Source organism: Malurus melanocephalus, unplaced genomic scaffold, assembly GCF_030028575.1.
Source record: "Malurus melanocephalus ecotype Western Australia unplaced genomic scaffold, MMel_1.1 scaffold_31, whole genome shotgun sequence".
NCBI lineage: Eukaryota > Metazoa > Chordata > Aves > Passeriformes > Maluridae > Malurus > Malurus melanocephalus.
In genome coordinates, this window is record NW_026623263.1 from 300,022 (window position 1) to 307,548 (window position 7,527).

A 7,527-nucleotide genomic window follows, 5' to 3' on the forward strand; every position below is an offset into this window, starting at 1 on the left:
CCAAAAAACAGACCAAACCAAACTAACAAAAAATAAATTAACCCACAAAGAATTAAAAACAAATAAAGAAAGGAAAAGAGTGAGAAGAAAATCAAACTTTTTTTTAATTCTGAACATTTCCCAAACCACTCTAGTATTAATCCTTCACCCTGAGTGACGACAAAGCCTTGCTCGGGATACTAACTCAGTTCAGATTTTCATCACAAAGGAAAGTAAAACAAAAGACCCTATCAAATCACTGTGACTCTACAGCATGACTAAGAATGGTCAACCAGCATTATATATTGAAGTTTTGTGAGAAATCGCCTTGTATTGTGATCATCTCATAATTATCTCCATCAATCCCTGCCCACAACTACACAACACCACCCCCAATCATTCTACCCAGTACTTTTTCCCTGGAAAAAAACAAATATCACATAGAAAACGCTGGAAAATGTAATAGGAATAATTGCTGTCTTTTGAGAAGAATAACAGGTAAGGCTCTCGTCTGAGCATGGTTGCATTATCCCATGAATTCTGTTATGACTCACAGTCTTAAACACATTCAGTGCCTTCCAGTGGAAGCCTGCTCATTGCTTTTTAGCAGGAAACAAACTAGTGAAAATCTTTACAGCAAGTCATTAAKGTGAACCCTGAGTCCAGATCATTTTCCTGCAGAATCCAGTGATACCATTAAATAGCAGTCTTTACCTGTGGCTGAATTTTAGGTGGGGTTGACTTTCTGTGGGATGTGACAAAAATCAATAAATACACTTGGAATGAAAGATTAGTATTTCCATTTTTCTGGCAGAGGAAAGAAGAGTTGGTCAGCACCATTTCTCTGATGTGTGTGACTTTCTGTGACATCCTGATAAAATGTTGCCTACAGACATACAGAATTCTTCTAGAAATCGTGGTAGCTTCRTATTGTAAGTGCAGCATTATGCAGGAAAACTGTTTGATACAGCATTCATGCTGGTGTGATTCCTTTCTGTAGTTCTATAGGAAAAAAWTTTCATGCATATTCATAAATGGAGKGGTTTAATTTCTGGTGAATCTGTGAACAACAGATTCTCGTCAGCTTGCTCTTCCAGGAGACCCTCTACAATTTTCTGGAATTCCTATCACAGGATAATGGTTTTGTACAAGTACAGGATGATCTTCACAGCTTCAGGAATCTGCTCTAAGGAACCGACCCTAGTGTGGGCTCCTGCCTACCAGGTGGTTCAAACAACTTCTGCTGCRCCCCAGAAGCTGACAGATGCTCTAAAACCAGGCCATCCCTTCCCATTTCACCTCCTGATACTRTTTTCATTACACATGGACTCCAAACACTTTTAAGAAAATGCAAGTAGAAAAATATCATGCTAACTGGAAGTGTTGTATGACAGACACCAYCTTTTCAGATAAGGCTCTTAAAATAATTTTTACCTGGAGCTGAAGCACCAAGCTGAAACACTACATGCTTTAGAAAGCCTCTCAGAGAAACAACTAAACCTGAAATAGTCACTACATTCCAGTACATTCTTCCTGGATMCCTTTAAAATCTAAGTTTGGTTTAAATCTAGTGTATTGCATGTTGCTAAGAGCACAAATTCTTTACAGTATACAAAGCCYTTAGTGGCAGGTCCAGCATAAAGCCCACCATGAAACAGAAAGTCTTTCATCACTGCAGAAGGAGTCCAACAGTTACATTGCAACCCTAAACAGGGAAGACTGAAGTGTAAGTGGCTCTTTCATGGTCAGGAATAGCAATAAACTAGCAAAAAGCAAGACTAGAAGTCAAAGTGTCCTTCCCAGCCAACACYCTTGGGGCTTATCAGAGGGGCTTGTCAGAATAAGCTGCTCCCCAAGAAAGAGCAAAGCCACATGCTTCTCTCCCAAAGCCACCACATCTGCTCCTCCATTCTGGGAAGACCAACCTTCAAAATTCTTCCCTGTAGGAAAATTAGGTGGCATCTATTCTTCATCAGGCCTCCAGACAGAGGTCTGCAAGGGTGATGACTACTTGCTGTGCATTAGTATCCATTCAAGTACAGCATCATCCAAGAAAAACAACTAGAAATGTATGCTCCTTCTCACAGCCTTGCTTTCAATTTCAAATTGGTTGTTCCTCCCTCTAGCTCTTAGCAAAAGGTGATGTTATCCATGCAGGAGACTCAATTCACCTTGTAGCTTTTACTAAATTCAAATACGAATTTTTCAATATTCTAGTGCTTCCAATGAGTACACGCAGATGAAAMGTTGGGTGTTTCCAGGTTTACTTTTTAGGAGATTGGCAAGGGGAAAATAGGTTTTCAGAAAACACACTTTTTACCCTAAGATTTTTCCTTTAAATCAAATTAAGTCCTGCACACCCACAAAGCAGAAGGAAAATAAGTTATTGTTTTAGCTGTCATAGTAGAAAAGGGAGGGAAGGAAGAGAGATTAAAAATACAGTGGAATTTTCATCTTTCATTTAAATAATTGATAGTGCTTTTTGTAACATAAAAAGCCGGAAATAAGAAATGAAAGTAAAAAAATCCAACATTTTTTCACATAATTTCTTCCCATAACCTACAGAGCACAAAAATATTTTCTTTTACTACATGATTACTTAGCTTAATTATTACCAGTGATGTTAGAAGTTTTCACAGAAGATTAAATGTTGGTTAAGAAGGAAAATGCTGTGTTTTGCTCAGCAAGAGCAGAGTAATATATATGAAACCATTTGTTTACAGAAGCAAGTCAAAAAGTTTTTAAGTTTAGAAGGAACGAAACCAAACATTAAGTAATGTTTTTTACTGGCTCTTTAGTGTTTTAGAAGCCAAGCAAGAAGGATGGTCCCTGCCAGACAGACATAAACAAAAAACACACATCCAGCATGCAACTCAAMGCATATTTTAAATAACTGCTGAGGATTAACTTAGGCATCTTCATTGGGTAAAAAACTGAATATCATTCATAAAATGCCACTGCCTTTTACAGTGATGGAAACTGCAGTATCAGTTTCAGAATATCAGATTTTTAGGGAAAAAAATCCCAAGTAAACTTTAGTCTCTTTCTCCCAGACTTTTCAAAGGCTTTGCATTATTAGTGTTTCTATAATTCTTTCTTCCCAAGATGAAATTCCTTTCTTTTCAGTAGTCTTCTGACATCGAAAGTTAGATTGTGGAAAACTACAGCACCTGAGAAGAAAGTAACTATTTGGTTTTAATTGTGGTTTATTTTTTAAATTTGGTTGGGTTATAAAATCAGTCCATCAACAAAAGAATAATTTGACAACTCTCTGTTTTCGGTCTCACACCACCTATAGGGTCTGTTTGAAGGAGCAGTTTGTTTGGTTCAATTGCTACTGAAGAACATGCACTGKTGCTCAGAAACCATGGATCATTTTTTGTCAACTAGAAGGTAAGGTGCTCCCTTACACACCATTGCCTCGCACACCATTGATTTGTGTCCTTTAACCACGGCCACAGAAAAGCCCTATTACCTTATGCAGCCTTTATTGTTTTTTTTCTTGTGGAACCATTCTGCTCACTCATCTATAGTAGCKGAGCGGTCCACTCAGACATCTTCCTGCACCACTGAGTCTTTGCAATTTCAAAGATTGTAAKCAACACAAGTACTGTCTGAGGTAATCCATACACTTCTGCCCCAGTATATGGGGCTTGTCTTGAGCTGYTCCCATGATTCATCCCCTCATGTTTATCCTGCTCTAAATCCTGTATATCTCTTTGGTACTACAAGGAACATCACCTTAAACAATTGACAATATGTTTATCTGTGAGATGCACATCATGTCTTTTACATCACCACTGTCTACTCCTCACCCAGATAGTCCTAAAACAAGGCTCTTGTTGATGAGCTTGTTTTTAAGAATGAAAAGCAATTTTAAAAAAACCCTCCTTGAGATTCAAAGATTCAACTTATTTCCTGTTCAAAAATAYGCATTAGGTATGACAAAATGTTACCAGGAATATAACTCAGTGCTATYATTCTGTATCCAAAAAGTCTCAGTAGTTTACACCATTAAAGAAGCTGGTCTTAAATATAAAAAGGCAATTGWCATTCACAAAAAGACTTTTCTTGGTTTCTATTCTTTTTGAACCAGACTTGTTAACTTGAGATTTCCACGGGCTACCAATTGTTTCTGTAACCTCTCTACCATTACTTGTATAGCTTTATTTTTTTATTTCTATACAAAAGCAACATTTTTCTATTTTTTACTTCATTATAATTGAGAACACATCAGATGGAAATAATGGCTTCAAATAATCTTTTAAGAAATACATATACTGACTGACCATTTACTTATGTATGTTATATACATAAATATGGCTATTAGCAATAGAAGCAGTAAGACTTTAAGAAAAAGTCCTTTTGCTTAAAAAAGGTCTTTTTGCTTAAAAGAGTGAGACAATCTGTCCCTTTTTTTTTTATTCTTGGTTTCTAATGCCAATATTTTTTATCATTTTAAGCTGGTACTCCATCCAGACTGAAGCTATACATTTGTCTACTTGTAAATACCTCAGTGATATAGGAAAAGAATAATATATCAGGCAGAAAAAATCATCTTCCTGACACCTCAAGAAAGATAGTAGTTCTGTTGCAGGCTCCTGTTATACTAAATCATGTTACAGTTGTTCTGGCAATAAATTATGCAAAGTGAAAACAAGTTAACTCCAAAGGATTGCAAAAAATGTATTCTTTGAAGGAAAGTAAACCTAATAGGTAAAATCTAAGAATGAAGTTCAAAATTCAAGGTCTGTTTGTTACTGTCAAATTACTAAACATTCCTTGAAAAATCCTCTTTCTCTGCTCATTATTGGGGATTGGGTTTTAAAATAGTAGGTACTGATTTTGTTCTCCTACTCTGAATTGAATGAACTTATTTACATATTTCAGACCATGTCTCAGAGMAGAATTGATTTTATACAAGAAATTATTTTATACATTATCTTAACCAAGAATACACAAATGTTTATCACCTTCAGAAACCAAATCTGCCCCTAAAGGTTGCAGCTTGCTCTTACTTAGATGGCAAATTTCTCAACTAACCAGACCAAAACTTAAAAGCTGGAATTCAGACAGCACCCTGCAGTTTGAGCAAAATACCACTACACAGAGCTYATGCACTTTTTTGTGTGTGTTTGGAAGTTTTCTAAATGTCTCATTCGATGCAAAAACTGATATTCCAGGTGTTTGACATGTAACTGTCAAAATGGCTGTCCAAATCATCTCTTTAATTTGAATCAGTGTATATTTAGGCAAAAATAAACCCAGATATTCCAAGTGGAAGATGTGGCAAATTGTTTTCATGACAAGACATGGCATACRTTTGTTATTAGCAGGTTATAAAATTTTTATGGGTTAAGTATAACCAAATAAAGTATTAACTGGTACCAAACTAGACTGAATGGCAGAACCTTAGGAGTTCAAKAAACAAGTTATTTCCATCACCTTTGCATAACCCCTTTTGGCTGCTCCCAAAGCAAAAGGAATCTATAACTTACCCAGAAACTGGGTGAATTTGTGGTAGATCATTCCTTCTTGTAGAAAAAGGAATTGCAAAAAGACTCTGGATAGAGGGAGGCACAGCGCACTTTCCACTAGTTGTTTCAGTGAGGGCGGAGAGCAAAAAGCTCTCCCAGGGAGGAAGCAGAGCCCAGGTACCCTGGCAGGAGCAGGAGCTGGAGCAGGGCAGCTGGAGCTGCCTGCAAGCCCTCTCTAATATCTGTCCGCGTTTTGTAGCCTCTCTGTCTCAGCTCTGGACATCCTGCAGAGAGCCCTGCACTTTAGAGAGCAGCAGCTTGAAGAAATACTGAATTGTAAGATGAACAAATTCTCCTTCTGCAAAGAAATGGTCACCTGTCCTAATTCTTGCCCCTCTCTGCATTCTGCTTCTGTAAAAGATGGGGGNATTATTCTCATTTAATATTTGAAACATACTCTTGCATTCAATCACTCATTTCACAGGGCAATCCTGATCGTTCTGATGCATTTATGACCGACATGAAAAACATTATTGATGTCTACAAAGTAAACAGTTGAGTCCTTCCTATTACTGATATGGGTGATCAGCCTCAGTGTTGCTATGTACTACACAACATGAACTTTTGTTTTMTTTTTTTCCAAGTGTGAKCCAGGAACCATCTTACCTCCTCTTAAGTGTCATTGCTCCTAGACTAATCATATACACAGACRAGTAGAGATAAACATGTGTAATCCTAAAGACAATGCAGTTTGAAGGGAACAAAAACAGTCCCAGTAATTCTTCTCCCAGTATAGCACAGGTTGGTGTGTTGGACCACACTTCAGTACTGGCAGATGATAAAGGAAATACATTGATTTGCATATGACACAGCTCCTCTCTGTTTTTCAGCAATGGCCCAGTGAATCTTGCTGAAATTATTCGGATGTAGTGAATCCTGTAACAAGATTCTGCTAACAGAACTTCTATATGCAAAATTCACGGCAGACTATGTTATGAATATTATCAACCTCATTGGAAAATACTTTCCTATCTGCATAGCTTAAACAACATGGTAATAGCACCAGTATCTAAAAAAAAAAGACTATAGGTATCTATAACGTAAATAGACTGCTTGTTAATGCATATGGTTGTTATTCTTTTATCAGTTAAATGTGTATCTGATTAATGCCTTTTCTTAATACAAAAGCAAATACATATATATTGCACTTCTAAAGAGTTAACCAATAAAACATTTTACTTAACTTACCAGTTGTTGAAGCTGGAAGGAGTCTTGCCCTAAACTCTACCTGCTCTCATGTTTGTAATATCTGTGTCTCTCTCCCTCTGTCTCCCTCCCCACCCCGTGCAGAGATTGCAGTAAACTTAGAAAACTATCAGGGACAATGTTTCAAATGACTTAAGAAGGAGAACAGGAACAATCATTTCGTTCTCTTTTTTTTTTTTTTTTTTTCAGATGAGTACAGTACCTTCAGAAAGAAGGAAGGAAGGGAGGGGAGAGGAAGTCAACAACCCTTTGCTTTCCTGCAAAAAAATAAGGAAACAGCAGATAGCAATCTCATTTTCTCTCAAACAAAATGTTTGGAAAAATAAATATATCCAATCCAAAAGGAATTCCTCAAGTATTATATCTGCATTATTGGCTTCATAAAACCTTCTTTACAGCTTGTTATGTGCAACTACATGTAATGAATTTCCGAAGGAGTCGGTAGGAATAAGACACCCATATCTTATGCAAAACAATTAGCCCTAAGCTTGCATAGATAATAGAAGGCTTTTACTCTAGAGAAACACTGATCATAGATGTATACACAGATCTTGTTTCCATGGTGATATAGGTAAAAAAAAATGCCTAAAACCCCTCTTTCACAAGAAAATAGCACATTGGATATTTATAGAATGTCATGGAGGAAAATAAAGGGGGATGAAAGGGGACAGAAAAATATCATGCATCATAGCTTGATACTGGTGGTGCAGCAACAAGTAATTGATCTCAAAGAATGGCATTATAGAAGATGTTTATCCAAACAAAACCAATGTGCTATGTTCTAGAACAGATTTGATACTTTGTT

General features: G+C 36.8%; 1 protein-coding gene across 1 annotated transcript in view; it reads right to left on the reverse strand.

Moving 5' to 3' along the window:
- ZNF366 (zinc finger protein 366) overlaps positions 1–6,794 on the reverse strand; it is a 33,570-nt gene extending 26,776 nt beyond the window's left edge. The window contains exon 1 of the mRNA XM_057363773.1: positions 6,705–6,794. The gene's annotated coding sequence lies outside the window, so the exon portion shown is untranslated. The remainder of the gene's footprint in view (positions 1–6,704) is intronic.
- Positions 6,795–7,527: the final 733 nt, after the last annotated feature.